The following is a 27,938-nucleotide window of genomic DNA, read 5'->3' as shown; positions in this document are numbered from 1 at the left end:
GTACTGTCTGTGTCTATGTGTCGTGTGTGTGAGTGTCCCCCTAGCAGTGTATGTACAGACAGCTTTTGGCTGCAGTACATACACTGCTTTAAAAGAAAAAAACTATGGATACTCACCTATCCGATGGATGGGAGAGGCGTCCGGTCCCACCGCTGCCAGCATCTTCAGTGAAACGATGACAAACCGGCGTTCGCACCGGTCCCGCCGCTTGCAGCTTCCTGCCGTAAAGCGACCACAAGCCGGTCTGATCGCTTTACGGCAGGAAGCTGCAAGCGGCGGGACCGGAGCGAACGCCGGCTTGTCATCGCTTCACTGAAGATGCTGGCAGCGGTGGGACCGGAAGCCTCTCCCATCCATCGGATAGGTGAGTATCCATAGTTTCTCCTTCGCCTCCATCAAAAAGCTATATAATTACACAGTGTGTGAACACCGCTGCGTAATTCCATCGCTTATAACGGGCACAATAGGAGAAAGCGCAGGACGCAACTGCGCAAAGAATTGACATGTCAATTCTTTACGCAGCTGCGCTTTCCCGCTGCGTAAAATCACGCAGTGTCTGAATGGCAAAGTGAATTTCCCATTCACTTTGCTGGCAGACACAAAGCACATTGCGTATTTTGAAAAGGCGCGCGCAAAAAAGCGCGCGAAAATACGCAATGTGTGAACGCAGCCTGAGTTGTTTTTTTTTCACAGAACTTTATGTACATGCATGAATAGAGACAGGACAGTGAAAAAAACGCTGAGAAAACGCATCAAAAACGCAGCAAAACCTGCGTTTTTGACGCAGCTGTTTTCCTGCCAAAGAAAAGATGTCAGCAGATTTGCAGCAGATTTAGCTGCAGAAAAAACATTGCCTTAGGCTCACCAAAAGAAATATTTAAGAATATTATATATATATATATATATATATATATATATATATATATATATATATATATATATATATATATATATATATATATATATAAAGTGCACAGTAATAGAAATAAATAAAGTGCAAGTATGCGACTAGAGTACCATTTCCCTGAGAAAGCTGCTGTGACGCTCACAGCCCTCCCTGGGAAATGGGGTACTCGGAGACGGGTCAGATGTTGGGGAGGCAGTCGTGGCCTGGACCCGTTCCGTGCCCAGGGCTGTCACATTAAAAGTAATGGGCTTATCCGGGTTGAATGGTATTTATCGACTACGTCACCTGTGGTGTCTGGTGATGCGCCTCCAGCGCTGCTAGCAGTCCTCTGAGGCTGGATGTTATGGCAACTTGAGATGTTATAACTCCCCACAGGCGGAGCTGGGCCTCAGGGCAGAGGTGCGGATGGAGGAGGTAGTAGTAGTGAGGAAGTTCTGGTGCTGTGCGGTGCGGTGTAATAATAAGAGTCCGGAGGCCTTAGGGATAGTCTTCCACATCTTTACTCACAGTTTTGGTAAGCAGCGGCCAAAACCGTGCTTCTCCCTGCTCCTCACGGCGCTCTGCGGCCACCAGAGACGAGGGCTCAGCACACCCAGAATATTCAGGCACTTCGATCAGGACCCTCTGAATGTTCCTAAACTGTCCCTTTCGACCTCTCCGGTCCGTGTGCGTGCAAAGGCTGGGTCTCCCTCTGGACTATGCACAGATGTAGGGTAAGGCGGCAATTCCGTTACGCCCATCACACGACGGGATCCACTGTAGCCTACCGGGCATCTCTGACAGAGACGTGAAGTGGCAAAGTCAGATATCGGGGGCCGGTACCCCTCTTGCAGCAGGAGTCCCTCTGGCTAGGCCAGAATGGGGAGTACAGGTGGCGTACGCCGCTCCGTCCGTGCTCCCTGGGATCCTTTTGCTTGTGGAGCTGTCACTATAGCTCCCGACCTTCTTAAGCAAGGGAACTTGACCGGGGTAGAGACACTGTTAACTCATACCCGCTCCTCGTGTCAAGGTCAGAGCACGAGGACCGTGCATCTTCAGCACACTGCAGGCTCCTACACAAGGCCGCTGCCAGCTGTAAAGACCACAATCAAAGAACGGAACCAAGAACGGAACCAAGAGCGGAGCCAAGAACGGAACCAAGAGTGGAGCCAAGAACGGAGCCAAGAACCTTGTGCTCAAGATGGCTGGCTATTATATATCAAATTATGTGTGTAACTAAAACTGTGCTCTACTCTTCACCCACTACATGGTTCCCCTAACTTTTGGTTCCCCCCACTCGTGATCCTGCTGAGGCAGCACTATGGTGCATACTTGCCTCCCATAGGTCAGGAGTGTGTAGTGTTGAATGTAGATTCAGGGTCCTGACCAGTGCACCTTCCTTACCTGGGTGAGGAGACACTACACCTGCTGACAGGCTGCAGTATCCTCCCTTGTGGCGACCGAACCCTCAGGGGCGCCACACTGCACTTGCGTGAGGTTTTTCCCCTGACTAACTTTATTAGTAACACAGGTTTTGTATGAGCCCATACTATAAAATGGATTATTTTATCCACATACTGGTCTATCTTTCAGTATATAGGAAGTCATTACCTCATTTCTGACTATCAGGTCATATTTTTTGCAACTAATATTTTCTTGGCATTTAGGTACGTTGTACATTTGATTGATTTATTATGATCAATTCATTGGTATATAGTCGCATACTTGCACTTTATTTATTTATATATCTATTACTGTGAACTTTATAAATATTCTTAAATATTTCTTTTGTTGAGCCTAAAGGGTCGGTTGATTTTTTTTATCCCTTCTTATACCAGATCATGTCATATTATATTGTTTATATTGATTTTGTGGGCTTTTTCTAAACATCAAGGCCTATATGTTAGAGCTTAATTAATCTATATACATACCTGATTTCTGCTGTTAGCTTGGGTATACCACGGCTTTATTAAGGGTTGATTGTTATAAATGTGGCCTGTGTGCCTTTTTAATTGTTAATTTTAATTGTTTTTAATCTGTTCGTTGTCTATATATGTATCATGTGTTGATTAAATAAATTTCTATATTTTTGTGAGATCCCCCGTTTTGCATATCTTTTCTTATGCTTTTGCTAATGTTTGATGTGAAACAGCAATGATAACACTTTGTACATTTTTTCTTATGTGAACTGAACTTGCATAAATGAAGATTTGCTGATGCAGTTCTTCCTGTATGATGCAGTCAGATTCTAAATATGTCACCAGACAGATAGATATATCATACTGGAAACCCAAAGATCCAGTGGCATACCGCCAATGGCGGCAGGCCACACAACTGCTATGGGGCCAGTGAGCCAGGGGAACCCGATGCGAGTGCGGACATCGGGTTCCCCTGGCTCACTGGCCCCATAGCGGTCGTGTGGCCTGCCGCCATTGGCCCCCTCCCACATCGGGCATCCCCACTGCTCAGCCAGCACCACCCCCCGACCCGCATTCAACTGTATCGGCAGATGCCGATACAGTTGAAGGCAATGATGAAGGAGGGAGCGTCACGTGACACTCCCTCTCCCATCATTCCTCCTCTGCGTCTGACGTAGCAGAGCGATGATGCAGCGGGGGAACGAGGAGCAGTAAATGTGTACTTATTTTTTTAAATGTGGTGTCAATTTACTGGAGGACTGTGGCTGCACTATGCCCTATAGGGTCCGCACTATACCCTATGGGGGCCGAACTACGCCCTATGGGGGCCGCACTATATTGTGTGTAGGACCATGGGGTGCATTATATTGTATGGAGGACCATGGGGGTGCATTATACTGTATGGAGGACCATGAGGGTGCATTATACTGTATGCAGGACCATGGGGGTGCATTATACTGAATGGAGGCCCATGAGGGTGCATTATATTGTATGGAAGACCATGGAGGTGCATTATTCTGTATGGAGGATCAAGGGAACAGCATTATATTGTATGGAGGACCATGGGGGTGCATTATACTGTATGGAGGACCATGGGGTGCATTACATTGTATGGAGTACCATGGGGGTGCATTATACTGTATGGGGGGAGCATTATATTGTATGGAGGACCATGGGGGTGCATTATATTGTGTGAAGGACCATGGAGGGTTCATAATATTGCGTGGAGGACCATGGGGGTGCATTTTATTGAATGGAGGACCATGGGGGGCATTTTATTGCATGGAGGACCATAGGGAGTGCATTTTATTGCATGGAGGACCATGTGGAGTGCATTTTATTGCATGGAAGACCATGGGGTGCATTTTATTGCATGGAGGACCATGAGGGGTGCATTATACTATATGAAAGGTTATGTGGGGCCATTATAATATTTGGAGGGTTATGTGGGGCTGTTACACTGTGTGCAAGCAATTATACAGTGTGAAGATATGTGTGGGGGCCATCTTACTGTTTGGAGGGCTAGTGCGGGCCATTATACTGTATGTAGGCCCATTATACTGCATGGAGCGCTTGTGGGGGTCACAGTTGGGGGGGATCATACTGTGTTAGGGTCATCATACTTTGCCTTGGGAGTTGAGGTGGGGTACAGTAGGGTCATTATACTGTGCATGTGGGGGCATCATACTATGTTTAGGGGGGGGCACTTTTGTTGGTATCATACCTTTAATGGGGCAATGAAAGAGGAATCTAGGACTTCAGCAGGAGGAAAATTACGTGTTACATGTGTATGTAAAGGATGGAAAGTTGTGAGATATGCTCTCCTGTGACCCCGAAAATTCTTATTTTTTTTTTTTTGGGGGGGGGGGGTGGGCCCAATTAGAACTTCTGCTATGGGGCCCCATGAGTTCTATGTACGCCCCTGCAAGGGTCCTATATGGTACCTTAGCCAATTGAATATAATATGTGGCATTTTGACATTTGTGTACTTTTCTTTATAAAGTAACTGCACATTATAATACTTAAAGGGGTTATCCAGTAATATTTAATTTTTTTTCTTATATGCTTAAGAACTTACAGACAGGTAATTACTAGATACTTCCCTGTTCTGCCTGGTGCCAATCTCTACTAGCTCATAGTGGTCACGGGCCCTCCTGTGGCTTATGGTGACATCACATCGATAGAGCAGCGGAATATAAGCAGCTGCTCTATCGGCAGTAGTTTTTCCCAGATTTCAAGAAGGTCTTGACTGTCAAATCACAGCACTGGGGGGTGGGAAGAAGGAGATGAAACGGAATATTGATGAAGCATAAGCCTGCTGAACCATCTACCTGTCAGGATTTCTTTTGCCCTCTACATTTTGACCACTAGTGGCTGCTTTTGTTCACTTTGATATTTATGCTGCAGTTTCACTCCTTACCACTGGAGGCTGCTGTTGTGTTCTGCAATTGCCCTTTACCAAGATGGCGGGTTCAGAATCTATAGAATCCATCTTGGTTCCTGTTTGGGCCTACTTAAAGCCACATGGACCTCTCACTCATAGCTTGAGTATTGTGTCTAGCTCTTAGCAGAGTTTCAGTCTCTAGCTCCTGAACATTCTTACCCAGACTGCTCTAAATTCATCTACGGATTGTTTCTTACAACTCCTTGCTAACTTCAAGAACTTCTACTACAGCTTGCTGTTCCTGCTTGTGCTCCTTCGGCCAATGGTTTCCAGCAGTATTATGCCAGTATTGTAACACTACCTAACAGGATTTACTTATCACAAGAATAGGTGTTTTTTTTTAAAGGTCTGAATGGTCTAAAAACATTCCAACTATAAATAGAGTTTAATGACCCTGCGGTGGCATAAGATGGGCATGGCTGTTCTAGTGACACATCTGCTATAAATGTAAATAGGTCTAAAACTATATGCGGATTAATTTCAGAAGATAATGTTAAAAGGGGCAAAACATTTTTTTTTTTTGGTAAAAGAGAGCCAGAAGAAAAAAACTATGTATTCTGCAACCACTCCTATGGGAAGGTTTTGGAGGATTTAATTTTAAGAAGAGCTGTATACGTCTCTAAGCAGCAAGCTATTCCTAGTGGCAGCTGTGTATGTATAGGTCATAATGCTCTGGGGTGAGCTGAAGGCCGATCAGTTAGGCCAGGGTTCCCCAACTCCAGTCCTCAAGGCCCACCAACAGGCCATGTTTTCAGGAGTTCCTTACTATTACACAGGTGATGGAATTATTGCCTGTGCAGGTGTAATTATCACCTGAGCAATACTAAGGAAATCCTGAAAACATGGCCTGTTGGTGGGCTTTGAGGACTGGAGTTGGGGAACCCTGAGTTAGGCAATGTGTGGTAGTGGATTTAGAACTTATGGGGTTTGAAGCTAAGGAAAATGTTGGGATCAGAGTTTTCCAAAATATACCAAGCACTTTGGAAAATGTTAGTACAAGGCTTGAATAGAGGTCATTGTCTTTGTACTTCTGTAACAGACACAGCATTGGTTTCTCTCCAGATATGTACTATATGATATTGCTACATCATGATTTCTTATTTCAACCCGGGCTCTGCTGAGTGGCTTATATTTCTACAGGGGAGATGGTTGAATGGGAAATATCAAACTAGCAAGTTAACATCTCATACTGATGATGTCAATTAACCAGTGTTACATTTTCAGTTTGGATCTGAGAAAGTAATGAATGACTGGAACAGCACTGATCTGCAAACATTCACAAAGTCTTACAGAATAAAGTGATTTTGGCTTGGCTGTTCTACAGGAATACAGCATGTTACAGGCAATCTACATAGTACATAAGATTCAGTTTTTAAAACATTTCAATCACCTGTAACATCAAAGGATATTCTATAAAAATGTCAAATAAACTCCAGCCCAAGTCTGTGAAGCAGACGTTAGAGTCCATTTAAATCGAGTTCAGCCGTCAGGCTTCCTTTGCTCGGTGTACATTATGGAACATATTATAACTGAATTGAGCCTTATTCCGCAGAGCATGGTTATTTTTATGTCATATATATATAAAAACAGAACTATTGCTGTAGAAATATAGTTAATAGAGAGGAATATTTTAAAATTCAAATTTGCCAGCTTTGCCGAATTATTAAAAAAAAACATTCAATTTTTGGCAAATCGATTTATGGTGAATTGAAAAGTACTGCAAAGTCTCCAATTGCCCTAAAAAGATGCATACGACACTCTGAGGTCTCCTATACTGAATCAAACTAATTTACTAATTTCAAGCTCTTTAACATAAACACAGTCTTGGTAATGTCAGCAAAGTGACCTCTGCATACATGGCTATGGCTAAATGTATGGTAACACACTAATCTTCACTATTGTGCTGTCACACACAGTCTGTACAGTTTGTTCAGTGTTTTATAACTTTCTTTATCTATCTTTGTGGCTATGCTATGAGATATGACGTCCTCTCACCATCCAGATTCACCACAAAATGGCTGCTGCTATTCCTTCTTCCAAACACATGGCATCATCATATGGGCAGTCCAGAATTGTTTAAAGGCATAGTAATCTCACTGTATGTAAACTATTGACTTTGCAGTAAGTAATAAAACTGCCTTAAAACATTCTCTCTCTCTCATTATTCTGGCATTTGGCAAATATTAAAAATTATGGTAATCCTAATTGACCTAAAACGGGAAAAGTTTATTCTGATTTCATGTCAGATATTGAGAAAAACATGCAGATGTGTCTTTTTATGTAGTGTATGATGTACAATACAAAGTTATATTGTGGTACCGTGTTTAAATGTTGTACATTTAAGAGATGTTACAGTATGACATTTGTTCATGAGGAGGAGGGGGTGATGCCTCCTAATAATAAATCCAAGAGATGTCTGTGGGAATGCTTAATTATTTGGAGACCATATGGTGGAGGTGTGCATTGATTCCATGTAGTGAGTCATAAACCCAGGTGTTAGATTGAGTCCTGTTGTCAGTGAATTGAACTTCTTTATCAATTTGAATTCCCATATTCTTCTATCCCTGTCATCTTTGTGACCTGAAGTGACACAGGTCTCCTGGGAGAGTGCTTAGGACATGCGTGCTCTCTGCTTCTTAAAAGGGGCTGCGAGCACGCTTCTGAAAATGTCTCCAGCCAATGGCTGGGAGACACTAGGTATTTAAGTCACCTTCTCCAAAGGGGAGGCGCCTTAGCAACTTCAGGTATCAGTATATATCCTGTTACCTAGTTGCAAGGTCCCCGTACCTGTGCTTTCTGAATCTGATCCTGTCCATCCCGGTTACCTGACCCTGTCTGCCATATCTGCCCCTGTTCCTGCCCGTCCTCATACCCGAATCGTCCTGCCTGTGCCTACTCCTGTTCCTGATCCGTCTGAACCAGCATCTGTGTACCTGCACCTTTGATCCCGTACCTGTGGCCGTCCTGTGTTCCGGTACCTATCCTGCCTGTGCCTGATTCCGCATCTGTCTACCAGCCGCATCGCTCCTGCTAAACCAGTTCCTGGCCAGTCTTGCTTCCCTGCTCCTTTGGGGATTGGCTCCCATGGCTCTGGGATCTGTCTTGCAGCAGCACCTGGCGTCTAAATGGGTTCAAGTCTAACCACACCATCAGGGGCTTTAGTGAAGAACCAGGTGTTCGCTTAGTTACGCCCCTCCAGGCCCCCCCAGGGGCGTGGCACTGTGGTTCTACAACCACGTGCGTAGTAACATCAATAAGGTTTTGTGAAATCCAAATACCAGGAAGTATCAAAAACAAAGCAGTTTTATTTAAAGCATGACATACCAACAAAAGACAAAAAAACGCAGTGTCAAAAACTAGATAAAAACCAATGTTAAAAAAATGCAATGAAAAACAGCAAGTAACCTAATTTAAAAAGGTGCAGAAATTCGGCAGTGTCAAAAACTCAACAAAAACTCATTGTGGGAACGAAGTCTAAGAATAGTGTCACACGACCATTTTCTCCACATTCGAGAAACTGTCCAATCATTCTGTTCAGACTTTGATCAGAGTGACACCAGTTTTTGTTGTATGTGGAGAAAAAAAAAAAGTTTCTCCATTTTGTTGTGAAAATGTCATCTGAGTGCAGCCCAATTTTTTTTTTTTTTTTTCATGGACCAATAGACTTGAATTGTCAATTTTGACCTGACACTCAGATAAAAATTGGACATGTCTCCGATTATTTCCGTGGACCACTCGGTCCAAGGGGAAAAAAATAAATAAATCAGACTTGTGTACAGCCCCATAGAATATCATGAATACGAGTGCTATCCGTGAAAACCACAGATAGCACTTGTCGTGTGCACACGCCCTAAAAAATAATGGTTTGCATTCTGTTGGACTTGGCCCGGTGGCTCCAGGGTAAGGCCACTGCCCCACTATCAGTATTTTTTCTCAGGAGTGGGAGCCAAAACCAGGAGAGGAACAATCAGAGAAAAGGTATAATAGAAACAAGTCACCAATTCTGCATTTATCACCCACTCCTGAGAAAAAATACTGACCAAATACTGATAGTGGGGCCGTGGCCTTAGTGTGTGGCTAGCTGCAGCTTTCAAAAACATGACCCCAGAGAATCATCTGATTATTGGGGCAGCATTTTTTTTAAATGCGTTCCTGTGTTGAGACAACCCTATTACTGGGCTTTATAGGGGTTATCTACATCAAACTATGATTTTTTGTTAGAAGAGATACCTGCCAGGGTGTAATGCTACCTATTAATAATAGTGTAAGGTTCCATGAATTGCCAAAACTGAGCTGCGACAGTCAGGATGAGGTGAGCTCTGCGCAGACCTGTATGTCTACAATGTTTTCAAATGGACTGTCTAATAATTTATTACTAATAGAGTATAGATCTGCAGCATTTTTTGCAATTAAATCAGCATGTTTTTGCTTTTCCGGATTTCATTGATGAATTTACACACGGGAAGACATTCTAAGACTTTTAAACATGTTGGAAACATTTTAAAAAATGTTTTTACCACTCATGAATGTATGCTGGCACTGCATACATAATTATACATCACTGGACAATTATACAGCTTATATATTCTTTATTCTCCCATGTGCCAACCCATACAATCCATACAAATTTTTTTATAAGCGAGAAGGATTGTAATGTTGGCGGTTCAAAGCTACATTCATACTGGGTGGTCATATCAATAATATTACATTGGAACTGAACTTGACTTCCCATTTACTGCACTTCTGTTGTGAATTACTGTTCTAATGCACATTTGTATGTAGTGAAATCAGTGGCATTTTAGTTGTTTGTCAAAGTTTCCGTATTTATTTGTCTGGAGTCCATTAAATATCTTCATGTACCTCTCTTAGTAAGCGCCACATATGGGCCTGATGACATTTACATTTGTAAAAAAAAAAAAAAAAGTAATAAATCTGCAAACGCTTATACAGCTGCATACAGTCTATCCGGCATGGACTTCCATTATGCGAAAACATATCCTGGCAAAATAAAGATTACTCTGCTCATCCAACAGCATTTAAAAAAAAAAAAAAAAAAAAAAAAAAAAAAAAAAAAGCTAAATTTTTAATAATCAGATACAAAGAAACATACAGAAGAGTATAAATAAGAAAACTAGATTCTATAAGAATAACTGTTGTTTTTTGCATTTACTGGAAATGGTGATTATATAGTTAAGAAAGCTACAGTAGCAATAAATGAAAACTTCAAAAAATTGAAATAAAAATATATTAATATACAGGAAAAATAGATAGCATTTTTTTTATATGAAAAGGAAAACCCATTTAAACTGCCAACAAAACACGACTAGTTAATGCAATTGTAACTAATACACAGCCCATTAGTTAGGCTGTGTTCACACTCTGCGATTATGCTGCGACATTAAACTGCAGCTGCCCTGTGCCGCTGCTGCCTTTCCACTGTTTCGCTGCATAATCACTTAATCTTGCAGGTAAACAGCTGTTTCATCTGAAAAACCAATCAGCCCATTGTAAATCAGTGGGAAACGGTGGGAAAAATGCAGAGGCACAGGGTTGCTATGGTTTATACCTGCAGTTTGACTGCTGCATGTGAATGCAGGCTTAGGTGGACACTAATTAAACCATTCGATTCTAAATATAACTGCCAAAGCCCATGACAAACAGCCATATAATTCCTTTAAAGGGGATATCCAGGACTAGTTTATTTTTTACAATGGGCCTAAGAACTAACAGGAAGGTGGTTGGTTCTGGTGCCGGCTCAGAGTGGTCACAGGGCACTCCTGATGGCAATTCTTCTGCTCCACATCAACAGAACAGCTCTCCCTCTTCCGTGCTGCTAGGTTGACGGGGTGTGACTGCGGACTTCATGCTGATTGACAGCTGGCTCCCTGCAGTTTGACAGCCGGCTCCTTGCAGCCTATCAGCATGACATCGGCAGTCATGCCCTGCCAATGGAGCAGAGCAGAAGAAAAGAAGATGCTGTGTTGATGTGGAGCAGCTGTTATGATCTGCAACAAGAACCAAGGAAAGAAGGGGAAAGCTGTCCCTACAGTAAGACTAAGCTGAATCCCTAAGATGTAGCGGGCTGCCTTTTCCTAGTGAACAGACCCGCCTTAGTCCTCGGCTAGTCTGAAAGAAGACCTATAGAATAAAGGGAGGGGTCCCTAAAAGAACTAAGGACTGGAACAAAAAAGGAAAGTTGTTGCAGAAAACAAAAGATAAACTGACAAAAAGGTACTAGAGGTCCCCAAGGACCAAGCGAACTGAGAGAGATCGGCACAGAAGCACCTGGCTAGAGAAACAGTCAAACACTGAAGTCTAGAACAGCCAAAAGGGCGGAGCTGGAATATAAAGGCAGATGGTCACGTGACTGCAAAACACAAGATGGAAAAAACAAACAGGAGGGTTCTAACAGCTGAATGGCCGCAGAATTGCCAGCAAACGTGGTCTGTACAGAGATCAGTGGTGGGCAGAGCAGGCAGGTACCGTGTTTCTCCAAAAACAAGTCCTAGCATGATTTTACAGGATTTTTGGAGAATGCTTAAAATATAAGCTCTACTCCAAAAATAAGCCCTAGTTACAGTTATGGCTGGCGCTGGGGGGACTCAAACTGGGCAATCACTCAAGGCCCCCACTCTCTTAGGGGCCCTCAGCATTTCTATTCTGAGGTTTCAGGATTTTTGGTGACATCACGGTCATGTGACCATGATGTCACCAAACTTCTCTTAACTGCAGGATTCTAGAAGAACTGAACAGGAGACAGGCTAGTATATACAGTATGTGCAGTGTGTATATACTGTACATGTGCAGTGTTTGTGTGATATATTATATATTTTATATATAATCTCTCATAAAATCATACAATGTTAGAGTTGGAGGGGACCCCCAGGGTCATCGTGTCCAAACCCCTGCTCAATGCAGGATTCACTAAACCATCTCAGACTCTGTTTGAAGACTTCCATTGGAGGAGAATTCACCACCTCTCGTGGCAGCCTGTTCCACTCGTTAATATCACTCTCACTGTCAAAAAGTTTTTTAGAATACCTAATCTGTATCTTCTCCCTTTCAGTTTCATTCCATTGCTTCTCATGTTTCCATGTGTAAATGAGAATAAGGATGATCCCTCTACAGTATGACATCCCTTCAGATATTTGTAGACAGCTATAAAGTCTCCTCTTAGCCTTCTTTCTTACAAGCTAAACATTCCCAGATCCTATAACCGTTCCTTGTAGGACATAGTTTGCAGTCTGCTCACTATCTTGGTAGCTCTTCTCTGAACTTGCTCCAGTTTTTCAATGTCTCTTTTTAAAATATGGTGCCCAGAACTAGACACAGTATTCCATATGGGGCCTGACCAAGGAGGAGTTGAGGGGGATATAACTCCACATGTGTTAATTCATAGTTTTGATGCCTTCAGTGTGAATGTATAATTTTCATAGTCATGAAAATACAGAAAAATCTTTAAATGAGAAGGTGTGTCCAAACTTTTGGTCTGTACTATATATATATATATATATATATATATATATATATATATATATATATATATATATATATATATATATATATATATATATATATATATATATATATACACACACAGACACAAGTTGTCTCTTCAGAGAGGAGGAGGACTAAAACTTTAGTGCCACCTATTGGAAGTAGCAATCCCTAAAAAAGTCAATATCGACCTTCTAAACTACCCTTGCCAGATGACCTGGATAAAAGCCAAAAGCCAAAACCAAAATCTCAATTTGCAGACACTGTGTTTCGGGGTACTGCCCATCGTCAGTGTAAAGTGTGAGATCTGGTTTAGCTGGGTAAGCGGCGCCTGACCGGGATCCAAGGGGTAATGTTTCTCCTTGTGGAGAGTGACATGTCAAGCCTGACATGCCAAGGTGAGGAGGTTTAAGCCTTGCAATGCTCCTTTTGCTTTTATCCTAAGTCATGTGGCAAGGCTCTTTAGAGGTTCGACATTGACTTCTAGGATTGCTACTTCCAATTAGTGGCACTAGAGTTCTAGTCCTCTTTCTCTCTGAAGAGACAATTTGCATATTTCTCAGAGGAGCATTGCAAGGCTTAAAAGTCTCTTCACTTTGGCATGTCAGGCTTGACATGTCACTCTCCGCAAGGAGAAACGTTACCCCTTGGATCCCTATATACAGTGCTGGCCAAAAGTATTGGCACCCCTGCAATTCGGTCAGATAATACTCAGTTTCTTCCTGAAAATGATTGCAATCACACATTCTTTGGTATTATTCTCTTCATTTAATTTGTCTTCAATGAAAAAAACACAAAAAGAATTGTCCTAAAGCCAAATTGGATATAATTCCACACCAAACCTAAAAAAAGGGTGCCAATACTTTTGTCCGGCCCTTTTTTGGAGTTTTGTGTGAAATGATCAATGATTTGATTTTTGCTTCATTCTCTTTTGTGTTTTTTCCTTGCAAGCAAATTAAATGAAGAGAATAATACCAAAGAATTTGTGAATGCAATCATTTTCAGGAAGAAACTGAGTATTATCTGACAGAATTGCAGGGGTGCCAATACTTTTGGCCACCACTGTATACACAAGTGAACAATGCCAATCTTAAAGAATTAGGGCTACTGTTCTCATTCACACATCTGGTGTAAACAGGAGATGTGCTGCCGAAAACATGGTATGTATAGGGACAAAATGATCTATTAGTGATCATTTTAAACCCATCTTTCTTCATCAGCATGTGTAAGAGTAGGTTGTTGTACATAGAAAAAAGAAATAGGATCTCAAGAAATTCATGATGTCATGATGGAATTCATGGTTTGGAGAATTATGTTGATGTTACAGAATGTGATGACATGATTATATTTGAGTAAATGTTGATTGTTGTTCAAGGAAAAAAAATAGGACATCCCCTGAAAATAAGCCCTACCCCATGTTTTGGAGCAAAAAATATAAGACCCTGTTTTATTTTTGGAGAAACATGGTAGTTAGCCTGTGCTGGTGTTCTAGGGGACCTTGGTCTTTGTTTTACTGCAGCAGTCATGTGTGATACTACCGCATCACCACTCAGTCTTGGGAGCCAGGATTGCGGTAGTACAGCATGTGACCACTGAGTCCACTGACTGGCTGACCTGATCAGCTTTTTTTCATTTGAATAGTCCTGATTTTTAAAGGGGTTTTGCTGGCTGGGAAGAAGTCTTCTGTCACCCTGTGTGACTGCAGACTGCTGAATCATGGCAATGTGTGATGGCAAACTGTCATGATTCTACCGTACTAGTGGGCAATGGGCTTCTCTCAATAAAACACTATTAAAAGCAGAGGAGAATCTCGGCGCATGACTGCAACTATGCAAATTTCATACATGCAACCCAGTGACTGCCCACTTGAATGGAGAATATGGTGGAATTGTGACAGTGTACGCATCACACATTGCCATGATTCGGCAGTTTGCAGTTACATAAAGGGACTGCAGACTTCTTCTAAAGGGAGACTGTCACCCTGAAAACTTAAATTGAACTACTTAGAAATTCATATAAAAATATTACTGGTACTGTAGATTTTAGTAAATATGTTTTCTAGAAAAATAGTTATCACATAAGCAAATGAGGGGGCTTCAGTGCACCTTTGGCGTGGCCAATGGCTCAGTGCACCTTTCCGCCCCCTCAATTAAAATATTCCAACCCTCCCCTAATGGACAATGGCAGGGTTCACTTTGGAGGGTCCTCTGATCTAACTCCCCAACCAAGACCATACTGACACTGCATTCAGTATCAAAGTGCATGGGGCAGAGTTCTCATCCCTCTCCTGTGTATAGCGGCCGCTCGCTGCACTCGGGATCACTAGCAGTGGTGGCTGATGCTGATAGGAGAGGGAGCTGAAGATGCACAGTGTCAGTGTATGTGCGCTGACATCTCCCTCTACTGTGTGGTTCTGTGTGTACTGACCGGCCACTACTCACAGGAGAGGGATGATAGCACACGTACACTGACATTGTGCGCGATCTCATCTCCCTCCCTGTCAGCGCCGGCTGCCGCTGCTTTGTGAGCTTTTGTGTGCAGCGAGCGGCCGGTATACACAGGACTGCAAACACTGACACTGTGTGAACAGGCGCTTGGTCTCAGCAGTGTCAATATTTTAAATCAAGCAGTGCTCCAAATAAGCCTCATATGTAATAAAGTTGTTTTTTCTAAAATACATTTACTAAAATCTACAGTACCAATATGTGTTTTATAGGGGCCACGTACTCTGAATAAAAAGGTATAAATAGCTTCATTTCAGTTTTGTGGTGACAGTCTCCTTTTAAACATGTCGCTGTAATTCAATGTCACCTATGCTGCACCTATGGGTCCAAACCCATGAGCGAAATCTGGAGAAAATATACTGATGGGTTAGTTGGAGTCACGTAATAACTGAACCTTGTGTCTTTGTGATCGAGAAATTAGAGATCGAGCCCTAGTGGTGGCAAGAACTAGGTAATTAATGCTAATAGAGAGAAAAAGCGATAATAGGGTAATATTGTTCACAAAACAATGGAACCAAATCCCCTGTGGCACGCTCACCTTATGATGCTGTGTAAAGGGCAAAGTATCAATGTGATCCATCTGCTGCCGCGAATCCTGTAAGGATGGAGGGCCCATCACACACAAGTATCAGATGTAGAGAGCTGGCACAGAAATAGGATGTAATGCCTGCATTGCTATTGATTAATGATCCACACAGACGCTGATATATACGGAAATCCTTTATTATGATGTATGAATACAATGCATTTTTGGGTCAGATTTACCCCTTTATCAGGAACAACACATCAATAACAGCATAGCCATAACATCCTATTTCTATACCAACTTTCTACATTTAAGAACTGAGTAATGACAATTTCTGTACAGCTCTTCAAATATATTGACATATTAAAAGTAATTTGTCACCAGGTTTTTACCACCTAATCTAAGAGCAGCAGAATGTAGGAACCTGATTCCAGCGATGTGTCACTTACTAGGCTTCTGTCTATAGTTTTTTTAAAATCAGTGTTTTATCAGCAGGAGACTATCACTAGAGGACTAGTAAACCTGCTACCATATAGTCAGCAATATTCATGAGCTCTGTATAACCTCGCCCACACCAATGATAGGCAGCTTTCTGCCTATGCACAGTGTACAGAGACCTGCCAATCAGTGGTGTCGGAGGGGTTATACAGAGCTCAGCAATCAGAGAACTGCTAGATTTGCAGCAGTGAAACAGTGATTTTATAAAAAAATACAGCAAGCAGCCTAGTAAGCGATACATCATTAGAATCAGGGTCAATGTCCCTATAACATCCTGCTCTAAGATGGGATATGAGAGCAAAAACCTGCTGACAGATTCTTTTTAAAAGCAACAGAAATCAAACGAGGACTCGTCACCATTGATGTGTGGGACCTGTCACACACTGAACAACACATTTGAAAAGCTTCTCCAGATCCAACCCAACCATAACAATGTGCTAAATAAGGGACATTCATGTATTCTTACAGGTTAATCTCCAGAGCTGCTGGGGACTTTACCTCATTAGTTTTCTGCCGTGGAAACATTTCATAAATATTCCCTACGGTGTCTATGATTTAGATCACGTCTCATTTTCTGTTATCTCCAAATGTCAAAACAATTTACATACCTAACATTACAGCATCGTGAAAGATGAGGCCAAAGAACTCATGGACACATTTATCAAGGCCAAATGGGGTCACAACAAGAGATTCATATTTTTAAAATAAGAGAAAACAGTTCTAATGATAAAATGCTGTTAGACAATGTCCCAGAAATGACCCAGGCTTTTGTTTTGACATTTTACCATGAGATTTCCATGGGTGTGCAATGCTGTAACTTCTAATAATGTGACAAAACATTTAGGGGGTCAGTGTCAGACTGAAGAACATGGGCCCACCAGAGGATTTGATTCTGAGGGCCCACCTTTCTCCCCCACTCAAGAGCCCCATGGCAGCTGCAAGGTTTGCGCTATGAACCCTCCTGAAGGAGAAGCCAGGGCCCACCAGAGCATTTTCCGGTTCTCTGGTGGGACAGTCCAACCCTGTGTGTAAACCTCGTTTTAGTTCTGTTTGCTCTGGTGCTAGGTCCTTTTCTGTCTGGAATCCATTTTTAGGACTCGCTCACACAATTTTTATCGGATAGCACTCGGACCAATGCATTCAATTGGGCAGTGCTGATGACCGATTTTTTTCACTGACAGAATATGCCAGTGAAAAACATAGCCCCATGCTGCAACTTCACTCTGAAATCATATGCAACTCACCATTCAAGTCTATAGGCTCGTGGAAAACATAGGACTGCACTCAGATGACATCTGAGAGCAGTCTGATTTCTGCAGACTCATAGAAAGGAGAAGATAGAGAAAATTTGTTCTCCATCTTCTCCTCACAGTGTGCGCCGGTTCTCTAATCAGAGTTTGATTGGAGTGTCATTAAAATAATTAACCCGATTGTCTTGGATGAGAGAATCTAAGGTCGTGAGATCCCGGACGTCAAGCAAGTATAGCCCATTCTGTAAAGCTATTCTTGCTTTTAAAAAAGTCAAAAACTCATAATCCCTTTTCCACAATATTTCAGCCATCAAGGCTTCACTTTGTTTTTTTAAATTAAAGCACAAGAATAATAATATACAGGCAGTCGCCGACTTATGAATAACCAATTTATGTACAATTCACAGTTATGAATGCAAGATGTATAACCTCACCCCCCTAATACTCACCTAACTGCTTACCATTTTCGGACGCCCTGATACTCACTGTGCTCTTTCCACCTGCGCGAGTAGCATCACCGGCCTCTTCTCTATGGCTAGGGTCTTCCATCTGTGTCCAGGCCTTGAAGGTCACTGAGCATCATAAGGTCATGGCGCACTTCTTGACTTCATAATCTTATGGCGCGCAGTGACCTCAAAGACATGGTCGTTGTCAGAGGTCCTGATCTAAAAGGAAGAGGCCAGAGAGGCGGCGATCGACAGAAAGAAAGGGACCAAACGGTGGGCAGCGAGAAGCTGGGTGGCCGGAGAGGTCACCAATGAGATGATTATTCGATTGTCTTTTTTGATGCCGGCCCTGTACCTGTTCTAACTCACATACAAATTCAAGTTCAGAACAAACCTGCAGAACCTTTCTAGTTCATAACCCAGGGACTCCCTGTATACATTAGGAGTGATTTTTAATTCAATGATGATTTTATAAATGTAGGAATACTTTATAGGAAGGATATAGACTTAAAGGAGGTTCTTCCATCTTATAAAGTGTTGACATATAGCTAGGATATACTATAGTAAAATTGAAGGGGTCTGGCCTCTAGGACCCTTGTCAATACTACTATTGCATCATCAATATGTTGATTTTTTTTACATGGTCTGACAGTGTTTATACCTTTCCTGAAAGAATAAATTAATAAATTTAACTGTCCAAAAAAGATTCCCTAGTACAGTATTTTTTTTTTAATTGATAAATCTACTAATATAGATGAGTCAGGAGAGCGAGTCATCAGTTGTGTTTTCTATCATTTTTAAAGGGTTACTTCGGAGCGACTCACATCAGTAGTGGGAAAATCCTTTAAAGAAAACTAAATATTAACATGGATGTTTAAGTAAAAAGAATAAACTTTACATGAATATTTGTTCATGTGCAGGATCTTGCGTTAGATCCTAAAACAAACAGTTGTGCAGCAATTCTGTAGAAAAAAGCAGATCAGTTCTATTTCTTAGCAGGTGATCAGCTGATGGGGCAAGTCGTTGCCAAGAAGGGGACTAAAGATCTTTGTGTCCTACATCGGACAAGGCAGAGGTGGTAAGCTCTTGCTGCAGCCAGTTGAACTCGAATATTACAAAAATCCACATTTGCCAAAATTCAGATTTTTTTTTTTTTGTAATTTGCTTCCACGCAGATTCTGCAATATGTTGATTGATAGTACTTTACACTATCAAAAAGTAAATAAAAAAATCCCTAAATATATATTCATCTTACCGCTCACCTCTCCGGCCCCTCTGCTCCTCACAATCACCCATCCAGTCCTAATTACATATTTTTATCACCGCCGCGAGAGCTGAATCCCCGGACCTCTTCACGCTAGACCTGAACTTCAAGTGTGTGTAAGGTCATGACGTCATGACATACGCTAATTTCCCGGTTCTGTGCACACAAGGTCATGGAGCACGTCATGACATCATTACATTGTGACCTTACACATGCTTGCTCTGGACTGTCCCAGGCCTCATCAAAGCTGGAAGTCCTGGCCTAGCGTGAAGAGGCCAGGGGATTCAGCAGTTGCGGTGGTGATAAGAAGATGCAACAAGGACCAGTTGGGTGACGTGGGGAGCAGAGGGGTAGGTGTAAGTACTCCCCTTTTTAAATGTTACGTTTATTATATTTTGGGGTCTGGAGAGACCCCAGAGCATAATAAATACATTCAAATCGCAGAGAATAATTTCTCTGTAAATCAAATTTCCTGGAAAAATCCACGTGAACTGGCGAATTTGAAATTTGCCTGATCTGCTCATGTCTATTTTATAGACATACAGCAATAAAAGACAAAATAGGATAAAAAAAAAAATGAGAAAATGAATCCTCAAAGACCAAAAATCGAGGACAAATCCTAAAGGTGGACTATCAATGCTAACCTCTATAAAAATAAATGTTTAGGTGCGCAGTCACACTCTGTCTAAAGTAACGTCACATAGTATTCATGCTGAAAGGTATGCCAGTGTTATTAGATTACAAACATTACTTTATAAGAAGAGGTAGCCTTAAATTAAATTATACATACCTGACAACGTATACATCAAATCTAAATCTTGGCTGTTCTTCACTAGCTCTATTGTAGTCTTGTACACATTAGAGGACGTGTTTTGTCTCCATGAAATAATAATGATCTGATTATAGAAGATAACATCTTTAGTTACTGTATTTAGAAAATCTTGGCTCTGCCTTTCTTTACTTTATTCTGTAAATACATTTAATGTATAGATTCCTTGCCATAAAAATAGTTTCTTTTGAAGGCAAAGCTTTCATGTGTTGGCCAAAAAACTTTTGGTTCTCCGTCATGAAATACCTTTATGCAATATTTATGTGCTTTTACATTTCATGCCCTTCTCTACATATTAGTAAGGAAAGAAACATGTAGAATTGGGAATATCATTTACATATTTTACAATTACATATTTCTATTTCAATTACATAAAAAAGAGAAAAATTTATACTTAGCTCATGTGTAATTTTTCATAAAAAACTCACCCCACCCTCTTTCTGACCACAACCTACTTACATTCTCTTCGCTCTCCTCTTCAGGGCAACAATCCCCACTCCACAAACTTGCATACCCTCACAGAAATCTTAAGCACCTTGACCTACACTCACTCTCTGAATCCCTCCTCCCTCTCACAGACATCAGTTCCTTACATGATGCAGACGTTGCTGCCGCTTTTTATAACACCACAAAAGCTGCAGCTCTTAATTCAGTCGCCCCCCCTCACACATATCAAAGCTTGCACAATCAACAGGCAACCCTGGCATACCAGCCAAACCAAAAAACTGCGATGGGTCTCCAGGGTTGCTGAGCATAGATGGAAAAGGTCCCACTCCAATGAGCACTTCATCGCATTCAAACAGTCCCTCACTGCCTTCAAATCCACACTCACTGCAGCAAAACAAATATACTTCTCATCTCTCATATCCTCCCTGTCTCACAACCCTAAACAGCTATTCAACACCTTCAATTCTCCCCTCCACCCCCCAGCACCTCCTCCCTCTCCACTCATCTCAGCCGAAGACTTTGCCTCATTCTTCAAGCAGAAGATTGACACCATCAGACAAAGTTTTTGCCTAAAGTCCCCCCAGCAGCAAATCCAAGCGACACTACTCTGTCCTCCTCCTCCTAGACCTGTCATCTGTCTTCGACACAGTGGACCATTCCCTCTTACTACAGACTCTCTCATCTCTCGGCATCACTGACTTGGCTCTATCTTGGATCTCTTCATACCTAACAGACATGACATTCAGTGTCTCCCACTTACACACCACCTCCTCATCTCACCCCCTATCTGTTCTTGTCCCCCAAGGTTCAATTCTAGGGCCCCTGCTCTTCTCCATCTACACCTTTGGTCTGGAACAGCTCATAGAGTCTCACGGCTTTCAGTATCACCTCTATGCTGATGACACACAGATCTACCTCTCCGGACCCGATATTTCCTCCCTACTAACCAAAATCCCACAATGTCTGTCCGCTATTTCATCCTTCTTCTCTGCTGGATTTCTAAAACTTAACAAGGATAAAACAGAATTCATCATCTTTCCACCATCTCATTCAACCCCCCCCAACTGACCTATCTATTAACGTGAATGGCTGTCCACTCTCCCCAGTCTCACAAGCTCACTGCCTTGGGGTAACCTTGGCTCTGATCTCTCTTTCAAACCACATATCTAATCCCTTTCCACTTCCTGCCGACTCCAACTCAAAAATATCTCCCGGATCCGCACATTCCTCAACCATGAATCTGCAAAAACACTAGTGCACACCTTCATCATCTCCCACCTCAACTACTGCAACCTCCTGCTCTGTGGCCTCCCTTTCAACACTCTTGCACCCCTCCAATCTATCCTAAACGCTGTTGCCCAACTAATCCACCTGTCCCCCCACTATTCCCCTGCCTCTCCTCTCTGTCAATCTCTTCATTGGCTCCCCATTGCCCAGAGACTCCAGTTCAAAACCCTAACCACGGCATACAAAGCCATCCACAACCTATCTCCTCCATATATCTGTGACCTAGTCTCCCGATACTCTCGCCTACCGTGGAAACCTTCAAAAGAAACCTGGAGACCCACCTCTTCTGACAAGCCTACAACCTGCAGTAACCAGCGCTCCACCATACCGCTGCACGACCAGCTCTACCCTCACCTACTGTATCCTCACCCATCCCTTGCAGACTGTGAGGGTCCTTCCTCCTCCTGTACCAGTCACCGTTACGTTTTGTACAAGATTATTGTGATTGTTTTTGTATGTATACCCCTTTCTCACATGTAAAGCGCCATGGAATAAATGGCGCTATAACAATAAATAATAATAATAAGAAGAAGAATAATTGGGGGCATAAGGTACCTATATGCCACAGTCGTATGTGATGTGCCAACTCTTTAAACACCTTAAAGGGATTATTTATGTAGAAAAGTACAGATCTTTGTTATGAATAAAGGTACACTTATAAAGGTAGGTTTTCTGCCAATAAATGGAATCTGTCACTATGATCAAACCTCCCAAGTCGTCTATATGGGTGTGTAGGTCATAGGAAGCTGAATAAAGTGATACCTTTATATCCGCGATCTGATGTCTTATTCCAGACTAATTCGTGTTTTTCTTATTATGTAAATGAGCTGTTAAGAGCTATGGGTGGGGCATAGATCTCCCTGAGAATCTGACTCCAGAGCTTATTTTAAATGAATGAAGGCATTAACAGTGTGAGACAAGTTGATCAGGAGAGAAGACTGTCAGTCATTACATGTCTTACACTGGTAAGGCCCCCTTTCATTTAAAATAAGCTCTAGAGGCCGATTCTCAGGGAGATTTATGCCCTGTCTATAGATCGTAACAGCTCAAATAAATATTAAGAAAATTGTGGATTTCTTTGAAAAAAGAAATTTGATAGGAGATAGTAAAGTACACGCGTGGTTAAAATTGTTGAAACCCCTCGTTTAATGAAAGAAAAACCCACAATGGTCACAGAAATAACTTGAATCTGACAAAAGTAATAATAAATTAAACATCTATGGAAATGAACAGATGATAGTCAGTCATTGCTTTTTAACCCTGTTTTCACAGAATTTAAAAAAAAATTAAACTCATGAAATAGCCATGGACAGAAATGATGGTACCCCTGAAAATAATGTGACAAAAGGGACATGTTAAATCGAGTTGTGTCCACTAATTAGCATCACAGGTGTCTACAATCTTGTAATCAGTCAGTGGGCCTGTATATAGGGCTACAGATACTCACTGTGCTGTTTGGTGACATGGTGTGTACCACACTCAACATGGACCAGAAAAAGCAAAGGAAAGAGTTGTCTCAGGAGATTAGAAAGAAAATTATAGACAAGCATGTTAAAAGGTAAAGGTTATAAGACCATATCCACGCAGCTTGATGTTCCTGTGACTACAGTTGCAAATATTATTCAGAAATTTAAGATCCATGGGACTGTAGCCAACCTCCCTGGACGTGGCTGCAGGAGGAAAATTGATGACAAATCAAAGAGACGGATAATACGAATGGTAACAAAAGAGCCCAGAATAACTTCTACAGAGATTAAAGGTGAACTTCAAGCTCAAGGAACATCAGTGTCAGATTGCACAATCCGTCGTTGTTTGATCCAAAGTGGACTTCATGGGAGATGACCAAGGAGAACACCATTGTTGGATAAAAAATCATAAAAAAGGCCAGACTGGAATTTGCCAAACTACATGTTGACAAGCCACATACTTCTGGGGGAATGTCCTATGGACAGATGAGACAAAAATGTAAGTTTTTGGCAAGGCACATCAGCTCTACGTTCACAGATGGAAAAATGAAGTATCAACAAAAGAACACTGTCCCTACTGTGAAACATGGAGGAGGCTCTGTTATGTTCTGGGGCTGCTTTGCTGCATCTGACACAGGGTGTCTTAAATCTGTGCAGGGTACAATGAAATCTCAAGACTATCAAGGGATTCTAGAGAGAAATGTGCTGCCCAGTGTCAGAAAGCTTGGTCTCAGTCGCAGGTCATGGGTCTTGCAACAGGATAATGACCCAAAACACACAGCTAAAAACACCCAAGAATGGCTAAGAGGAAAACATTGGACTATTCTGAAGAGGCCTTCTATGAGCCCTGACCTAAATCCTATTGAGCATCTTTGGAAAGAGCTGAAACATGATGTCTGGAAAAGGCAACTTTCAAACACAAGACAACTGGAGCAGTTTGCTCATGAGGAGTGGGCCAAAATACCTGTCGAGAGGTGCAGAAATCTCATTGACAGTTACAGGAATCGTTTGATTGCAGTGATTGCCTCAAAAGGTTGTTCAACAAAATATTAAGTTAAGAGTACCATCATTTCTGTCCAGGCCTATTTCATGAGTTTAATTTTTTTTTAAATTCTGTGGAAGCAGGGTTAAAAAGCAATGTCTGACTTTCATTTGTTCATTTGCATAGATTTTTAAATTATTATTACTTTTGACAGATTCAAGTTATTTCTGTGACCGTTGTGGGTTTTTCTTTCATTAAACGAGGGGTACCAACAATTTTAACCACATGTGTATCTTTTTTATTCAGGTTCCTATGACCTACATGCTCATATAGACTGTTTAAGAGGCTTGATCCTATTGACAGATGCCCTTTAACAAGCGGTAATTGAGTAAATACAAGTTAGTCTTGTAATGACTCGTTTTCAGGGGCCAACACAAACCAATAAGAACAGAACAATTGTTAATACTATTGACGATATTTTGCAAGTAAAATCAATGTGATCAACTGAGAAACTAGCATTTTGCTTGGCTGTTGGTTGATTAGTGACATTTAAATGGGCTGAGGATTGGGAGCAAGAGTTCTTATGAATGCTAGTTTTCTAATTATTGACTAGTGTAAATAGGCCTTTATGCACCAAACTCACATTGATTCACTCAGGAGGAATAATTTATTAAGGAAAGTTTGGCATAACTGTGCTGGAAAAAAGTTGCATTTTTTTTATAAAAATGTCTTATTTCTTAGATTTTTTTCAACATTGTTTAAAAAAAAAAAATGGTGCGACTCAGCATAAAAGAGCGGTGCCTCCAATGGGTCAATACATTTACTTTAATCATATTTGGCATAAATTTGACTTTCTGGCTCATGATCGCCCAGTGGTGCACCAAATTTATTAAGAAGTGTGAGCCTCCTCCTAACTTTGACCTGTAAAACGCTGATTCTAATAAATTACCTCCAGAATCTTTTTTGCGAGGTATATAAAAAATTGGGTTTCCTAAACCAGACAACACCCTTAAGTATGGCTGCTAGAAGTTCATGTCTCCAGACACAATTTTCCAACTCTAGCTTATGCCAACATAGCTGTATTTGCTTAACATGATAACTAATAGCTCCATTGTATAGCATTTATGGAACGTATTTCCATTACAGCGCAATGGATTATATGTCATAAATGAACAATACAGTGACATATGTACAGGACGCAGAAGAGAGACAGAATTTGATGACTTATTGAAATAAGTATCTATTGAGGATGGGAACTCCAGAAGTTGCTGATCCGGCCTCTGATATATATTATCCCCTTGTGCCGGAGATGTACTAGAGGACTCTTATCAGTGACACCAATGATTTATGTACAAGAGGTGCTAGCATAATAAAACACCTCAATTCTATCCTTCATACAGAGCACAAATGCCAAGCAGGATTATTTATATCTCTCTCTGAGAAGCCACAACCCAAAAATTTACAATGGAGACCAGAGTGATAAAGGAGTGACCACAAGTGAAGTATTTGAGGCTGAAAATCCAATATGAAATCTATTACATAGAGAAATTCCATTGTGAAAGGGCTCCTAAGGCTAGATTACATTTCTTAAATCAATCAATGGCACATAATCAGTAAAACCATATCATTTAAACATAAAAATCATAAGTGCACCCTGCTACAGATGGCTCCCATTACAAGATGTAACTTAAAGAAAGTTTTCGGGAAAGTTGTTAAAACCTGACTTTAGACTACAGAACAGATTGCACGAGTCCGTGTTATAACAGTGCGATTTGGTAGCCACAAGCTTCTTCTAGAGAGTTTCAATATTATTCTTCTAGTCCAAACAGTGGGGTGACGTTGGTTATTATAGGCAAGGTAAAGCTATGGTTGACAGAATTATTGGAGTCATGTACAAAATAATTCTTATGGCTACCGCCATTTTTCAAGATGTTCTCCAGGAAATTACAGCTAGCGCATAATGATAGCGTCTGATTTCGGAAACCCATTTTGAAACACCCTAGGGCTGAATTTTTGGTGAGTTTTCTTATGCTGCATATTTTCGAAAAAATGTAAGCAACCTATTTTACTTAATAGGTGAAGAAATGGTGCAGAAAATCTGCAACATCAAAAACTCACCAAAAGCTCATCACGGGAATGTAGCCTAATAGGGCATTCTGGGATGGAGCAGAGAAAAGCTACAATAGAGGTTCTTTATGTCTGGAGCATCCAACACATCAGTGGATTACATGGACATTAACCACAGTAGTCGCCATTTGTTTCCCCTGTGGTGGTGGTGCATGGAATTGAACACTTGGTTCATATTCCTCCACAGAGTACAGCTGATTGCTGCTTATCTTAAAGTAGCACTTCTCCCATCAAAGTTTTTATCCTCTTAATATATTGCATTCATGCTGGACAGCCCAGGAATTTACAGGAACTGGAGGCTTTTTTGCCAAGAAGAATGGGCAGCTTTACCATCTGAGAAAATAAAGAACCTCATCCACAATTACCACAAAAGACTTCAAGCTGTCATTGATGTTAGAGGGGGCAATACACGGTATGAAGAACTGGGGTATGTGAACTTTTGATCAGGGTCATTTAGATGCTTTTGGTTGTCATTAAGATTGAAAAAGAGAAAACATACTAGTTTGACAATCAATGGCTTCACCCAACCAATAACCATGAGTGAAGAAAAAGTTTTTTTGTTTTCATTCATATTCTCTGGAACAAGGACAAGAAAGGAAAAATTCTGCCGGGGTATGTAAACTTTTGAGCACAACTGTATACCGAACTGTGTACTTACAATTGAACATTTTGCCTTTCTACCCATGCTAATTCTTCTCTTTTCTCTACTCTATGTAGAAACAGGAAGTTTCTTGTCCCTGCATTTATCATTTCCCTGTTTAACTCCTGACCCAGTTGCTCTTTTCTCCCCCTGCCAGGGACTTTTGCAGTGACTTATGAGTCATGAAGAGAAAATTGACCTCCTGTTTCTACATAGAGCTTAGAAGGATTCAGCTGGTCAGTTTTTAATCACGTGATGCCATAGATCTAATGGAAAAGAAGTACGGTAACTGGGTAGAAAAGTAAAATTACCAATTATAAGTACACAGTCCTATATATAATATGATGAGATATATTATGTATTAAGAGGATAGAAATTTTGATGGGAGTGATTCTATAAAAGACTTTATAAAAAAAGTACCGTTATTTTCAATTTTTAAAGACTATTAAAGAAGTTGTAGAAGTTTAATAAAAGTATCAGTAAAGACATGTAATGGCATAAAATTACATATTACTCTTCAGTCCGATCTCTCACGGCTCAAGTGCAGGTGGTTGCAGTAGTCTGCACCAGGAGAGGACACAAGGTCCTGTTCTTTAGTCACTTGACCATTATTGAGGCCTGTGTTTGGCTGCAGCTGTCAGGTGACTAGATATCATCCAGTTCACATCCAATGATTCCTAGGTCTGGTCACCTACCTAACCCAGGTCACAGCGGTCAGGTAACCTAGTAATGGGGCGTTATTGCTTCTATCCTGCATGGAGACCAACGCTAGACTGACAGGGGAATGAACTGATGAGTATTTTTAAACTTTTAGAATGGCTGAAAAAAAAACCCTATTTTGGTGTCTTTTCATTGAACAACTAAGGAGGCAGACACTAACCAGAGGCAGATATCTTTCAAAAAGTGACTCTGCTGTATTTGATATTT

At 41.3% G+C, this 27,938-nt stretch overlaps 1 protein-coding gene across 1 annotated transcript in view; it reads right to left on the bottom strand.

Moving 5' to 3' along the window:
• Nucleotides 1–27,938, bottom strand: part of LIX1 (limb and CNS expressed 1) — a 169,593-nt gene that overhangs the window by 129,284 nt on the left and 12,371 nt on the right. The gene's annotated exons all lie outside the window — the stretch shown is intronic.

Source organism: Phyllobates terribilis, unplaced genomic scaffold (assembly GCF_046119375.1).
Source record: "Phyllobates terribilis strain yellow unplaced genomic scaffold, ASM4611937v1 Scaffold_1__5_contigs__length_1240528914, whole genome shotgun sequence".
Classification (NCBI taxonomy): domain Eukaryota; kingdom Metazoa; phylum Chordata; class Amphibia; order Anura; family Dendrobatidae; genus Phyllobates; species Phyllobates terribilis.
This window is presented reverse-complemented; position numbering and strand designations above follow the sequence as displayed.